Below are 16,282 nucleotides of genomic sequence, written 5' to 3'. Positions count from 1 at the left end.
GTGGCTGTGTCTCTGCTCACCCAGCACCATGCTGATTGTTGTTATCTAGAAAGTTAGTGAGCTGCCAATCGCTCTGACAGTCTGCTTGTCCTGTCTGCTTGGCTGACAGTGACAGGAACACTACCCCCCCCCTTCTAGGGCAGAATTTAAACTCAAAAAGTTATTGTTTTCTAAGTTCTCGCATCACAACCTCCAGCTGTCCTCAGAGTTCACGTTCTGCAACATTATAATTGTCTCAGACTGCCAAACTGGCAATCTCAAGACTGTTATGATGAGATAAACAGTTTCCCATGGCTGCAGAGTTGATGAGGTTCATATCAGGGCCAAGAGTTTCATCAGGACCTGTCAGGAAACGACTACCTTAACTAATGGAATGAGTTCAAACACTCCACCAAGGTTACTGCAAGGAAACTGACCACTAAAAATATGGCATTTTTCCTGCACTGCCCCAGGATTTTTCTGTCACTTTGTGGGGATTTCCTCTAAGTCTATTAAGCTTATATCGAAGTAAGGCTTAGAAACAAAGATCGCTATACAGTGAACTTGTTTAAATCTGTCAGCTTTAACGTGGATCAATAATGAGACTAAAGCTAGGAGCTTGGATGGGAACTGTGGACTTGTGGAAGATTTGGATTATGTGACAAGAATGTAATACCAATGAAAATGTACCCTATGAGCACAGAGACAATTTTTGTGTATTGTAAGAAAAAGAGGGACAAAGTGGGGAAAAGAAAGAGAGAGAGTCGAAAACAGAAACAGAATGTTGTAGACGGTTTAAGGAATACAAGGAGAAAACATCCAGCAACTTCAACAACAAGCCTGGGCTGAAATGGAAGCAATGTTACTGAAAATATAACCAGGACTGCTGCTCATAACTGGATGAGAAAGAAACAGAGTGTTGTATTGCTTTCTCAGGATCTTAAAAAAAAAAAAAAAAAAAAAAAAAAGCAGCTTTGAATTGCACACACCTAAAAATAACTGGCTGTTCAGCTGCAGGTGGATGGGCCCGTCAGCAGGCGCCTCCTGCGTGACAGCAGGGAGCTCGTCGAGGCGAAGCGACGCCTCTTTAACGTTGCGCTCAGCTTGAATGCGATGCCACCTGTTGTCATTCAGTGGGAATCCAGCTTTCACCGAAACTTCCAATGGACCATTACCCACGTCAAAGGAGAAAAGGACCTCACTGGAGGCTGCATCAGAGCAGGAAGAAAAATAAGACTTATTTTAGAACATTTAAGAAGCTCCTTTTGTGTCTCTGATGCCTTCCTGCAGCCTGTTTTGTACTTGTTGCCCTGCAGACAGGGCAGCTGTTGGCTAGTACTGTATTCACACACAAGGATATGCTCAAGCAAGGATACAATGGTTTATTTGCATGATTAAACTCCTAATTAATTAAAACTGGGTGACAAGTTGTAGGAAAACCAAAAAGGAAAGGATGCTATTAATGTATTGAACCTTTACATGCCAACAGAAGACCTTTGCTGCACCTTGGTATTGATTCTCTGGAGAAACTCAAATAGGCTTTCGGCTGGGTTGAGAGCTGATAAATACGAAGACCACAGCATATGATTCAGTTCCTTTTCTAACACATCACATGGATGGGGAGCACTTTCATCCTGGAGGGAGTCGCTCAGTGTTCAGTGGCAATTCTGGAGTCTACTGGAGCCCTGGGCAAACATTTGAAGGGGGGGCAATCCAACCGGTGTTCATGATGTTATAAATATTTTGGCATCAACAAAAAATTTTGAATGTTGGCCAGGGGCCTTGGTTTCTACTCCAGGCCCGAAGATTGCACTCCCTCAGAGCTAAGCAGAAACCGGAGTGAGTTGAGTCAGACGGGGTCAGGTCAAGTCAGGTCTCTCCTACTGTCATTGCAAACTTTGCCAATTGCCACTGCTGTAGATTACGGTCTGCCAGCCCCAAGGGGCCCCATACTGGCTTGGGGCCCCAAGCAGTCACCAGCCTTGCCTTGTGTCAAGTGTCTGCCTTGTGTCTCTGTTTCAGGGAGGTTAAAAGTGATCAGCTTAAAGCCACTTTGTATTGATTTGTACTATCAGGAGACAGGTAGGCACAAACCATGCTAGCCAAATATCATCCACATCATAGCAGAGCCACTGCAGCCCCTCAGGGTCAGAAGTTTAGTTTTTTTCTTTAATTTGTCACTTTTGTGTCAAATATTTATGTTTCCACAAGAAGAAAGAAAGAACGCACAGCCCAATTTGCATAGGAAAATCTGATCACATCACTGTTTACATGTCAGAAATTATTACGAGTAAAGTACGCGTCTTTGTTTTGAACAAACTTTGTGTAGTTTTACAGCGAAACTACAAAGGATCTTTTATCTTGCTAAGCTCTCTCTTGTTTTCCCCTTTTACTTGTCACCAGGCTCGCTCTGAAGTCCTCATTCTCTGTAAGATCTTTCTTCCACCATCTGTGGAAGAAAGCAGATGAAGCACAGAGGCAGCTGACACATGAGCACCACTGGAACTTTGATGAGAAGAAACATTTTCAGGCTGAAGTAACGTATCACCTAAGTGATGCAAACACAAGCTGACACCAAGCAGCTCATGAGGATGTCACATAAAACTGCTGACAACTTTGGAAGAAAAAACGATGCACTGTAGTTGTGACAACTAGCCACAAAGTTAAAGAACTACTTGAGGCTGTTTTCAGATAAAACAGCTAATCGAAAGCTGTTGACGTCAGTGTATCAACCTGATTTATATCCCACTGTCAATTTATTGCTGGATTTTTGGGGAAAAGTTAGTAAAGGTAGCAGTAATTCATGGTATTCATAGAAGTAGAATTATTATAGTTATTATTAATCTAATTCCATTTTTGAAAATGTCAAGTTTTACAAAGCTTATTACCTTTAATCTGACACGTGGACTGAGTGATATGCTGTAAATGTGGCATTTTAAAACTCTTCTCAGAATTTGCTTTCAAGGAAATTCAGGCAGACGTTCAAAGTAGGAAAGAAAATATTTCCATAATCCAGTTTTTAGTTATTTGCAAGGAGTCTGTGTTCTTGTGTCTTCTTTCCCTTACTTCTCCTTTTCCAATGCTACCAAACTTAATTTGTTCACAATTCTGTCATCATCCCCCTGGCCAGATAAGCTCCTTGTCCACCTTCTATGAGCCGATCGATCCCCTTTCTGGATGTTCAAAGTGCAGCATTCCAAATCTCTATCTGATGAATGCTAACTCTGCTTCTTCCTGTTTTCTGCAGTCATTCAGGATGAAGGGAAATGAGATGTAGAAAGGTTTTTCTGTTGGTGCAGTGTGACATGGTGCATGAGTTCACCATCTTTGCATGCTTAGTGATGTGATGAAGCTAAATTAAAACTAAAATACTGTCTATAGATAAAAAAAAAAAATGCGCAGAGAATAAGGAATAAACTGTAACTGAACACTGCATATATTGAAATATAAAATGCCAGCACTGGGTCAAGTGTCAGATCTGATGGCTGACTGCAGCCTTAAACCTAAATAGCTGCATGCACTCCTTTTTATGGTAAGGCCAGCTACAATGGTAGATTGTTTTTCTTTTGCAATCAAGTGAAATGATGCTCTTCATCAAGAAAGGGCTTCAAAGAAGACGGCAACAGCAGCACACACTTCACCGTCTGAACTGGAACATTTCAGTCAAGCTCAGCTGGAATAGTAAAAAGTAGAAAGACTTTATATGTAGAAGAATGTAGATGGAGGTTTACACAGCTCCTTTGTTGTCTTAATGACTACTCAAGGCACTGCACACAAGATGGATACACCAGGGGTTCATTATCTTGTCCAAGAATACTTCCAGCAACTTTCTGATTATTGATTATTATAGCTGCAGATCATCTGACCTCAGGGCTGGTCCACATCAACTGATAACTAGATGATACGCTGTCCATCATTTTGACAAATCACATGCAGACCATGCTGCACATCTGCAAGCCACTTTTTACCCCATCTCCACACCAGCATCACTTTTTCACTCTATGCCAGACTTGATCAATGTGACGTGATGTCTGGGACTTTCCTGCTTTTCCATGTCCATACCTGGACACGGAAAAACAGGGAGGTCCCAGAACAGAGCTCTACCACCAAAAATAAATGACTGCAGATGAGTAAACTGTTTCTTTGACATGGTAGTTCAGTCAGTGCTGCTGTGGAGTGTTTTAACACCAGTGACAGAGAGAGCTACATGCTCTGGTAGTTATAAATGAAATGCACAGCAGTGGGCTGCAACAACAACAGCAAAAACAACAATGCTGTGATTTCCCAGAGGAGGAGAAATAAATGGCAGTGTTGTTGTAAAGTATTTCTTTTGAAGGGTTGATGGACACCATCACCTCCGGCTGAGTTAAAACCAAATGAAACTTTAACTCCAAGGATGATCCTTCCTGCTCAGTTTGTACTCACATCTAAGTGAACTCTGGATTAGACATCTCACCAAAGAGGTTTTACTCACAGTTGAGTTCAATTCGAATGAAGTCTTTGATGCCCAGGTTTTCCAGGAAGACACCAGATGATGAAGTGGTTTTAAACAGGAAGGAGATGTCTGCGCTCAGCTCTCCGTGTAATGTGGGAAAGTGGAGGTACGACGTCTCCTTGTCAAAAAATGCAGCATTCCAGACATTTTCTGCAAAATGCATGAAATATTAAATTTGAAGCAGGTCTCATGAATGAGTTTACAATTCTGACATGACACATGGGCCTCATTTCAAAACATATCATTGGGGGTGCTGAATTCAACTTACTGTCTCCATGGCAACGAAGAGGTCCCACCTTGTAGGCGCTTTCTGAGCCAGGCCTCTGGATATCACCCAGCACCAGAGATCTAACAGGGAGTGTCTCCTTATGCGTCAGCAGGCCTGAATCATTAGTCCTAGAAAACAGTAAAATGACAAATGGGGACAGGAGGGGGAAAAAGGAAGACGCAGACTTTTAGAAAAGAAGCCACAAACTGGAGGAAGGAAAGATGTGTCTATTCTTAGTAAAGACAAAGCATGAGAAGAATGTTATTTATCATTATAATCAGTGTCATAGGAGGAGAAAAGAACAAAGAAAATAATTCTTCACCGTTATTTCCACCCCCCAATAAACAGAGATAAGAGGGACCAATCATAATGAACTCAGATGAGTAATAATACTCATCTGAGTTCATTATTATTAGTATGCCAAAGCTGCATATCCTCTTACAAAAATAAATATATTAGATGCTTACCCCATAAAATCTATACATGCTCGGTCTTCTATTTGGTTGCTTATAAATGCAGTACAGTTATGAGCTATTTTCATAGCAGAACACGTCACATTGTTGTCTTTATAAGATCAGTGAATGCAGTACCATTCATTGCCGTCAGCATCACAGTTGCAGTGATATTTGGAGTCCACACAGTTATCCTGCAGACTGCAGGCACACTGCTGGCTGCCTGGTGGAGCTCCGCCCCAGTGAGTGTGCATTTGTCCTACACCTGGGCCTCCTACCCACCAGCTGAGTGGAGAGCCCTCTGAAACACACACATCACTTACATCAAGTGACTGATGCACTGGAAAAATCCGAACAAGCAGACAGACCCGCAGATTACACCCTCCACCCACAGCACAGCCTGAGATTCACATTTGAATGCACGAACATGAGATAAACAAATACAAATGTTTGTGTTAATGATGGAGGAGGCTGGGGAGATGATCTGCAGATCTGCAGCAGTTAGGCCAAAGCAGGACTGAGCAGAGAGCAAGACAAAGATGCAAAGATTCCCCAGAAGGGAGCTGAGTTTCCATAATGAGACGCTTTGAACACATTTTTGTAATCAGGACACACAAAACGGAATGATTTTATACTACTTAGCATCTACATGGCAGCAAATTCAATCAGAGGTCCCATTTTTTATAATTGCTGGCTGCAAAAGGTAAAACTCAATTAACTTTAATTGTGGATCATAAAACAGGCATTCTGTTGATAACATCTTCAATCATAAATACAGAAAGCTCTTGCCATGCACAGTGTTGCACAACATACACTATGCAAGAGTCTTAACGGTTGTTTTCATGAACCCATGATTGCCTCCAAACAACCTCATCATCTTCCTTCAATTTCCTGTTTGAATTTGAAAACACTGCATCACAACAAGTCTTTAAATGTTGTGTTAAAGAGCACTGTTGATCTTTACCTGGTGAGCTGAGTAGGCGTGACTTCCTGCAGTGGTAAACAAGTTCCTGTTCGCAGTGCTCTGATAGGCTGATGATTGCTGCTAGCTGCTCCTCATCAGATGCATATTCAAAATGAGCTGATTGTTGATTCATTTCTAGCGATGGCCGGACTCTCGTCAGGTCTGTGTTGTTGTGCTGGATCACCATCCATGTCTTGTCCTCTGCCACAGCAAAAGAAGAATAAAGGAAAGCATGCATTTTTAATTTTTCGTTTTCAGTTGTGTCTGTGTTTGTATGCTTTATTTTGCAGGACTGACAGGCAGAGAAAGAGACAGGATGAAAGAGAGAGGAAGAGAGTGGGCACCAGGCATGTTGACGTGTGTGTGTTTTGATGTGTGTGTCAGCTACCTGTCATGTTGCAGTATAACAGCTGTGGCTTGACGGGTCCGCTGCTGTCCACGTCAATGTAATAATACCCCGAAATGTTGCCTTTGTGTTTGTAAGCCTCACAGGACTGTTCGTATATTGCTGAGGAGAGAGAGCGAGACAGATTATCATCATCATCATCACTGCAGCCATTCAAGTTTATGATGTCTTAACTTTTTTGCCTATGCAGCTGCACTGTGGTTGGTCTTCTAGATTCTCTTTCAACATCTGATCTGGTTCAGCAGATGGCAGGTAACTTAAGACTTTTTAAAATAATGTTGATGCAGACAGACTAACTCTACTCCACTGGATTTTCCCCTTAATAGATACACCCTATCACAAGCCACTTTATTAGGTATACCTGCATAATTGCTGGTTAACACAAATGTTGAATCACTCAATCATATGACAACTACTCAGTACATGTAGGCAAACATATCAGGTCATCATAACCATAGAGACATGGTCAAGATGACCTTGCCCCATCCTGCCATGTGACCCATTGAGGTCACCTGAAGGAACGTGTGAGTGGGGGTTGAGGTGCCTGGGAAGGGCTCTTAAGACCTCATTCTAGGTGGCTGACAGCTGGTGTCGTAAGCCACCACCTGTACTCGGTCATGGTCGTTCACAGGGTAGTTCAATATCTTTTTCATACCTTACAAACAATAAAAAAAAAAACAAAAAAAAACTAAATAATTGCCAAATAGTTGTATGCCCCACTGACCAGTCACGTTTTAGTTTATATTGTTTATACAGGTGAAATTAATGAAAAAGTGGACATAAATAAAAGCTGAAGATATGTACTCTAAATGTTGTATTTTGGTGCACCTCGATTAACAAAAATAGTTCAGCAGCAGAGGAAAATATTTACCATCAAAATGATGTCTTGTGCTTGCTTGAAACCACTTTAAAACATACAATAAAGCACTGTGTGAATGGGTGAATGTAGTAATTGGGTGTAAAAAGCGCTTTGAGTGCCCAGTTAAAAGAGAGCTATAAAAAGCTCTATACAAGCAGCAGTCCATTTACCATTTAAGTTAATGCACTAGAATCTTGTAATTACCACTTACGGCTACAGAGGCTGCTGTTGCCACTGCTGAACAAAAGCTACACAGTCTTGTTTGAAGTGTGTAAAAATATCCAGTGATTTTCAGTTTTGTTAGATGATTGTCAAAACAGCAAATTACCGAGTCTTTCAAAGAAAATATTCAGAAAAGCTTTTGCAAACTAAAATCTCATTAATTTGCTCAAGAAAAGCACATTTTGCGTCTTTTCCATAGAATCTGCTTCACGGTTTAAGTGCTAATAAAGAGTTTACTTTGCCATAGAGTTGTGTCTCATTTCTTTCATTATTTCTTGTGTGTCTTTTTAAACCTCTAAATCGCTCTGTCTTTGTGCTGAGTGGTTATCCCATGAGTTCTCACAATCATGACTGCTGGAAAGAGGTTTAATCTCTGCTTGACCTTCTGTCACAACAATGTCTGAAGAGAAATGAAGTTAAAGCAAACACGAATGCAAACATAGCTGCGCAGACGCTCCGGATCTGTGACCTTTGAATGACTCCGACCAAAAAAAGCATCGTGTCCTTACAGCTGTGGCAGGTGGCTCCGCTGTAGCCGGTAGCAGAACAGTTACAGTGGAAGGTGCTCCATGACTGACTGCAGCTGCCTCCATGTTCACAGTGACTGGGAGAGCATCTGAAAGAGAGACAGGACAGAAAGCACACATCTCAGTATCAACCTTATACACACTAACATTTCCCATCGTCACAGGGGAACTAGTTTATGACACACATCGTTCTGTGTAATTGGTCTTCTGTTTATTGCATCAGTGAAGTAATTGCTTTAAAATACCCGATCCTCATGAGAGGACGGTGTGGGTAGCGCTTGATGCTCAGTTTGGTGGTGAGAGGGGGAGGAGAGCATGCAAACATCTAGTTTCTTACAAAAGTTTGTTTACTCAGTCTGAGAGACATTAAAGGCTAATTGAAGGCAAAAACACAGCACTGATTTCCTAACTAATGTTTGAGATGAAAATAGGGCACATTTAAAAATTAAGATGTGGATTGCCTAGAGAGTAACTCTAGAGAGATAAAATAAATGAATCAATAAATAATAGGATGAAGGTATTTTTTTTCTGATAACTAGCAAAAACTTCATGACTTTTACACTGTAACTAATTTCCCTGTTAAATGTCTGTGAACTACCAGCAGCTACATCTGCCAGCAGCAAACTGTTATTCTAAAATGTGCCTACTCTAAACAGTTTATTACTCTATAAATTAATGCAGCACTCTGCCATATAGAATATGAGTACATGAAACTCGGGAATGATGAGTAAATATCCTCTGAGTGCCGGCTGGGTGGTTGAATGGTGGAGTGGTGGTGGCAGAATACGGTGGAGAAAAGACCCAAAGGACGAAGAAGGGAAAAGGTAACGCGTTAGTGTAATCACGTTATACTTTTCAGTAATATAATGTGTTCCTGTACTAAACTCAGTAATTACATTACTCGTATTAAAGAGGTTCTTCGGTTATCTGCACACTGGGCAGATAGGAAGGGGAGAAAAAAATATTAAAGAAACACGCTTTTTTTCTTCCTGCACACCTGCCCTACAATCACGGATTCACAACTGATACACAACTTTGGTTCTTGGCAAGCATCTGCACAGACAGCATGCTAACACAAAGCTAGCCAAGAATCCAGAGTGATGTCAAAGCTGAGCGTATGCTGACCGGCAGCCAGCCCAGCATCCAGAGCCTGAGCTTCAACGGGTAACAAAGGCAGTGATGAGGAGGAAGACATTTCCACCTGTACATGTTTTTACAGTACAATCACTGTGGTGATCAATTTGAAGTCTCTTTGGGCAGGTTTTCAACTTTACTTTGTGTTGTCGGCTTTCTGTTCACATGTAAACACTAAAATAAAGATCTATGTTGTGTTGGTATGTGGAACTGCAGCCTAAGGCTTATATTGTTAAATGATAATTATGTGACAATGCATTTCAGGTTACTTACGGAGTAAAGCAAAAATAATGTAACAAGTAGTGTAACAAATTACTTTCTCTGGCAGGTAATTAAGTACTGCATTACTTTTAAGAAAATTAATGAGTAATATGTAATGATTATTTATTTATTTATAACAATTCCAACACAGATTGTAATACAAAATCTAATGGGCAGCAAAACAAGAATCTAAATGGATGAGGAAGACAAGGGGAAAACACAACAGGTGTGGTCAAATAGTCGATAAAATGACCTCTGACCTCCTGATTACCGTTAACCTGAATGGAAAACATCATGAAGTTAGAAAAAGGTGTGAAAGAGAACTAAAGAGGACTCGCCATGCACAGAGAACGCTGATGTCTGTTTTATTGAAATTACAATGTTCAGAAGATGGACTACAAAACGTGCATCTTAGGTCTCACCAACATGTTCTTAATGTGTTGTTTTAAGGAAGTCACATAAGCAAGAACCACCACCACAAAAAAATATGTCATTACAAAGGTTGGAACTTAACAGACAACCTGTAACCTATAAAATGAAATATGTCTTATTTTCTTATGTTTCCAGCTGGAGAGTGATCCAACTCAATTCCTCCTCCTCGGATTGGATTTTGGTAAAATTCACTCACTCCATCACTGACCCCAGCTGACCTGAAGTGAAAAGTGATAAACTTAAAGGCATTAGTAAAGCAAACTGAACCATAGTGAACTTTAAGCACGCTTTGATTCATTAATATAGCACATAAATTTGATTTAGAGAGCTTACATAAACCTATGCTCTTCATGCGAGGTGACACCTGGACAGCAGCTGCACCAGCTGTGAGTTTGACAGCCGATTGTTGAAAATTCAAAACATATCACCTGGTTATGAAAATGGAAAACAGACTTATAATATGTGTGCCACATTGTTAGTTCTGTTGATGTAAGGATGCAGGGGTTTTCTTGTGGTGGTTCTCTCTCTTCCTTCTTCCAGGGGGCAGGTCGTGCTGTGTGTTGCTACTTCAAGGCCTGAGCCTGAGGTCTAAGCTGGGTAATCCTGCGCACCTGGTTTCTGTGGTGCAGCGATTAGCCCTGCATTTAAGGTCCAGGTGTTTCCCTTGGTCTCCGCCAGAGTGTCATTCAACCACAGTGGTAACGACCTCCAGCCAACTCACGATGTGTATAGTGTTTACTGCCCGTCAGGTATTTATGTCTCTGTGTCTCTAGGAAGGTTCAACTTGCCTCAGCCTGCCTGCCCTTGTGGATCCGCTCGTCAGGCACTACGTGCCGGTCACCTTCCACACTCACTGCTTTCTGCCTGCCCCCCCACGGACCATCCAAACCCCTACTGCCCTTACGTGCCTCCCCTGCCGGACTCCTCGATTCCCGGACTCAAGTAAGATTGACTCTTTTTGTTTGGAACTTTCAATTCACTGCCAATCTCCAGAAAACTCACTACCAGCCATCTCCTCCTCTGCCTAGTGAGAATTCCCATTCCCCCTGGAATCGGAGTCCCGAGAAAGCCATCAACAACCAGTCACCACGCCGGATTCCTCTGCAAACCCCCAGTGCTAACCATATCTCCCACTGTTTTTCTAATAAATCGTTTGTGAGTCACTCACGTTTTCGCATCCGCCTCTGCTCTTGGGTCCACTTAGCTTTCCTGACCACTAGTTGTGACAGTTGATCATTTTCATAAATGGTTGGTTGGTGTGTCACTATCTCCAGCACCATGACAAGTGGAGGGGTTGATAAGCTGGGTGGTGCCACTTAAACTGTAAATAGACCGCTAAATTAAGAGGCTGTGTTTGGTATGTAATGTGAGGAGAGAGAGAGAGGCATGTTAGTGTGTATGGCACACATAACACACCTCTCCCAATAAATAAATAAAACACTTCAACAACCACAGTGAAATTATTCACTGCAGGAGTCTAGGTCATGGAAGCCCACTGCTAGCTAACCCTTGTGGGGGGATGTGGGGAAGTAACAGAGTCCAGATTGGGGGGGAAGAGACACAGAAGGCAGCCTGGCAAGAATTTAATAAGAATTGATAATTAAACTAAAAGAGATGGACAAGCCACCATTTTCTTCAAAACAAAGAACACAACAAAACCTGGAAGTTGGTCACCGAACAAAACAGGAAGTCAGAAAGACTAAAAGATGCAAAATGACATAAGCATTACAAACACACATAGCTCACAAGCTACAAAGGCTGCTGTGGCCTAATTGCTGAGTAGAATCAGCTGGACAGGAAGGTGACACCTAAGGCTGGAGGGCGAGCAGGACACACCCACACAGGAAAATTCACAGCAGGCCTTGCTTGGGCTGTAAGACCCCCGGAGATAAAATGCTGGGAAAACGTCCTATTTAAGAACACAAACAGAACCATCTGTAAGCTGAGCAAATGCCACCTCAAGGTGCTGAAATATTTTTAAGCCTACTTTTAATACGTGTGTTAAATAAAGCGGTGACACGTAACGGATCACGATTTTTGCTCAGATGAGTCAAAGGCAGTTCCATTAGGCAGTGGCATTAGATTTAAGTCTGACCTAAGTGAAAAATACAGAGTTAAAGGGAAGCTTGCTGATAATAATTTTCTGACTCATATTTACCGTATTCAGTTTTATTTGTGAAGAATCACTGTACAAAGATTCCTGCATTTTTACAGGAATTTGTATCAAAATCACATAAAACAAGTCTGAGAAAACTGTGCTGCTGCTAATTTACATTTTTTCCTTCACAGTCAGTGAGAAGGAAAACACGGAAAACGGGTGAAAGAAACAAACTGGAACATCAGAAATAATGAGAGGAAAGAAAGAAACTATAGAGAAAGAAACAGAGAAATCCAGAAAAAGGGGAAATAAGGTTGAAGGGTGTATTGAAGAAGAGGAACGAGCAACAAAGGGAATGAAGGTTGGCTGAATAGTGAATGAGTAGGTAAATATATTTGGAAGGGGAAATGAGGTCAGCAAATTGTGACTGCAGAGAGGGAAGGAGAAGGGGAGGGAGAGCAGCATGTATTTTTAATCTTTTAGTCAGGAGGAAATTTGCTGTTAGAAAAAGACTTACTCAGCAGGCCTGTCAGATGGTAAAGTTTGTTTTTTAATGCCAATTTCTTTGCTTTTCTTCTCAAAGTACATTGGCATGGAGGCAGCAGTTTGTATTTCCACCACCACTTAATGCTTTTAAATACATGCATTATAATTTTTTTTTTTTCCTGTTGACTCACCTATCTGTGTGCATATCTTGTATTCTTTTCCATAAGTTACACAATCAAGCCAGAGAGTCCACTAATACAGTTGGTATACATATGATCAGTCAAGCACCACTTATTTCAGCAAAGTGCACTGTGGGTTGGAGGTGAGGGGTTGGAGAACTGTAAATCAATTTTTCAAGTTGACATTTTATTGAAACAAAAGCTGCTCTGTGGGTAATATGTGTGCCATTTCCTAGTGGGCTCTAATGATTTGGAAAAAGGTCTAATGTCATGTTCTGAGAGCAATGTGTTACTGCTCACACACAGCACAACATTAAACTCACACAGCGGAGCTTGACTTGACATTTTCTGCCGTATGGAAAGAGAAGAGAGACATATTAGTGGCCACAGTTTCTTGACTATTTGATGATATGGAAATGCCTGAAATATCGATTCTGTCAGAAGGTAATAAAGGATTTTTCAGCGTAGAGCATTTCAGCCCCCAGCATGTATGCATATATGGCTCTGGTGTCCTTATAAAATGTTATACTGTCAAAACAAACCAAGGCACCAGAACCCGAGCAGAGGCGCGCAGATAACCACTGGAGGACCAGTAATGAACAGGCAGCAATGAGCAAGTTTCATCGCGGCGCTTGTTTCCTTCAGCTCTCTGCTGAACACTGACTGCTTCAGTGTGTATGTGAATGCCTCCTGGTTTTATTTTCCTCATAACAGTCGCATCAGAAACAAGCTACATGTCATATGGTGCTTTAAGAAAACAAAAAATGGGATTGTTTTCTTAGCCAAAGAACATTTTGGGAAACATTGATGCCATATTGCTTTTGCATCCAATTCACTGCTGCTTAATAATCCACATGCGACCCCATTTCACAAAAAGGCTTCAGAGGGAGATTAAGAAGATTTACAAAAGGAAGCGTGACAACAAAATCGAACATTTCAACACCAGTGAATCCTCTTTTCTGACAATGCCTGTTAATACCAAACATGTATTACACAGAATAATGTGTTCCTTTCCTGGATAAATGAAGACAAAAGCAATACCCAACACCCTCACATAGCATTTACTTTAATCAGTGTGACAAATGGTGCATTTGGGTCTGACCTGTCAATGATGCCACACATATCAATCTGCAGGTGACTGTAGTTTCCCATCTGCCTCTGCTGCACCTTGATCAGGTCCACCGGCTTGTTGTCCACAGTCAGCAGACGCATGCAGCCCTGGAAAACTTTGAAGGGGTTCAAACACTCTTGACTGTTTCTTTCAGCAGGACAACCTGCACAGGAGAGAACACATCAATCACTAAATGAGACACAAGAGAAGCCATGGCATCCACAATGAATGCCATGGACTGTCAATCAGTCCAATCTGAATTCAGATTGGACTGATTGACAGGTCAGACTAAACACTAAACAATACAGAAAAAAAGATGAATAATAATGCATGCACGTTATTGTTTATTTCTTGCTTACCACCAAAGAAAAGAGGACCTCCCGTGGTAATAAGAAACGAGGGACTGGCGTGAGCAGTGGCTCCTTCATCGCCATCCACCGTGATGGTCAGACGTCTTCGTTCTGAGATCAGGTCCACAGAGTGCCACTGACCATCATTCAGAGATGATCCTGAAGAGGTGGGCACACACACACACACACACACACACACACACACACACACACACACACACACACACACACACACACACACACACACACACACACACACACACACACACACACACACACACACACACACACACACTGACTAGTATATAGAATATTATGGCAACATGAGAACTCTGGACAATGTTAGGCTATTTTTTTTTAGATGTTGGTCTTTCTCTCATGTCACATTGAAACAGAGCAGTCTCTTAAATCCATTCTTATTCCTGAAATACTCAGTTTCTTGTAATTCAGTTCAATTTTCAATTAAATTTTATATATAGCACCAAATCACAGCAAACAGCCTCAAGGCACAAAAGGGACAGATTAGAATAAATTACTGTTCATAGTTTAAGAAAGTCTGACTTTCCACAGTTCAAATCCTCTTCCACAGTTCAAAGGGTATCACATGAATAGCACTTGCAAGAGGCATAACACCTAAAAATCACCCGTGCTATTCTCACATTTGTGCAGTCAGCCAACTTTACACAAGAGACTATTTAGTTTAGTTTGGCTATAAAAAAAAGTCCTTCTGGAGCCGGTGAGGATTCAGTGTCGTGCTCAGGAAATCTTCACAAAGATCGATGGCAACAGAAGGATTTGAATCCAAATCCACAGAATGATAGATCAGCTCTCTGCCCTCTAGACACTTTGGGCTCAAGATACAAATTTTATTTCTGCATTTTTGCTTCATAAATTTCTGAAAAATTGTGACACTGAATTTGTAACTTTAAGCTCCTTTGTCCATATTTCTGCTTTAAATTGGTTCAGTTAGTAATGGAGTATGGAGATACCTGCCCTGACAAAGAGTTTAAATTGATAGTAAGATGTCAGACTGACCTGTGCTCAGCTCCAGTGGTGCCCTGCCAGACTTGTGGATCTGTAAATGTGGCCTGGCTTTGCTCAGGTAAAGCCAAACCGTGCCTTCTTGATTTGGGAGATCAAAGGTCAGGAGCAGCCCGGCCTTGTTCCACGTTCGAAACTGAAGCCCCACCGAGATGCCCGGTGAAGACGGATCTATTCTTCTTGGTAACTGAAGGAAGCTCTGGGGGCCGGTGAATGTCGTGGCAACAAAAACAGGTTCAGAACATGAAAAGGTCACGTTGCCCTGAGACAGATGGAGAAAAGGAGGGAGGAAAAGATATTAAGAGAGAGAAATGAGTATAGAAAATAATAATGGCTGAATATGAATTAGTTCCAAGGCTGTCTGGTGCCACTCAGACACACAAAGATGTCATCTGCAAGTCTCCTTAAAAAAAACATAAGCGCATTACCATAATGATTATGGCCTGGCTTAATATAAGCACAGGCAGATCTCAGTGAAGACCAATGTCAGCCAAAAGCTTTCTAAGGTCACACTGGAGATCAGAAGTTTGGAGAGGCAAAAACAGACAGAGTGAGAAGCAGGCTTATAGTTTTGAGAAGTGGTAATTGCAGTAAATCCACCATTGGGGCAGCAAAAGTGATACGTTCTTTCCCAGGTTCTCTAATGGGAATACTAGGTTTCTATTTTCAGTCCAGCACAGAGCACACTGACATCTGATCAAATCTAAAAGCTCTTTGTGGGGTAGTTAAAGCAATATAGAGTAAAGCAGACTGAAGAGGTGAAAGCTTTAGAGGATCAGTATTGTTGTACATTAGCTTGAGACAAAACCAAAAAAAAAAAAAAAAGCCACACATTTTCATGTGCACAAACACATACACGAACATTCCTCCCACAGTCCAAAGACATCTGAGGTTAATTGGCGATTTTAAATTGGCTATAGATGTGCATGGAAGGTAAATAAAATGCTCAGAGCGCAGAGTAAAGTGCTCTATAAATACATGTGATAAAATATGTTGTTTACTGACCACTTAAGTGCTT

General features: G+C 41.4%; 1 pseudogene; it reads right to left on the bottom strand.

Moving 5' to 3' along the window:
* Positions 1 to 16,282, bottom strand: part of LOC115793078 (contactin-associated protein-like 4) — a 90,756-nt pseudogene that overhangs the window by 29,087 nt on the left and 45,387 nt on the right.

The sequence above is a fragment of the Archocentrus centrarchus genome, chromosome 15, assembly GCF_007364275.1.
Source record: "Archocentrus centrarchus isolate MPI-CPG fArcCen1 chromosome 15, fArcCen1, whole genome shotgun sequence".
NCBI lineage: Eukaryota > Metazoa > Chordata > Actinopteri > Cichliformes > Cichlidae > Archocentrus > Archocentrus centrarchus.
Note: the sequence above shows the minus strand (reverse complement) of the source record. Positions and strands in the feature narration are given on the sequence as shown.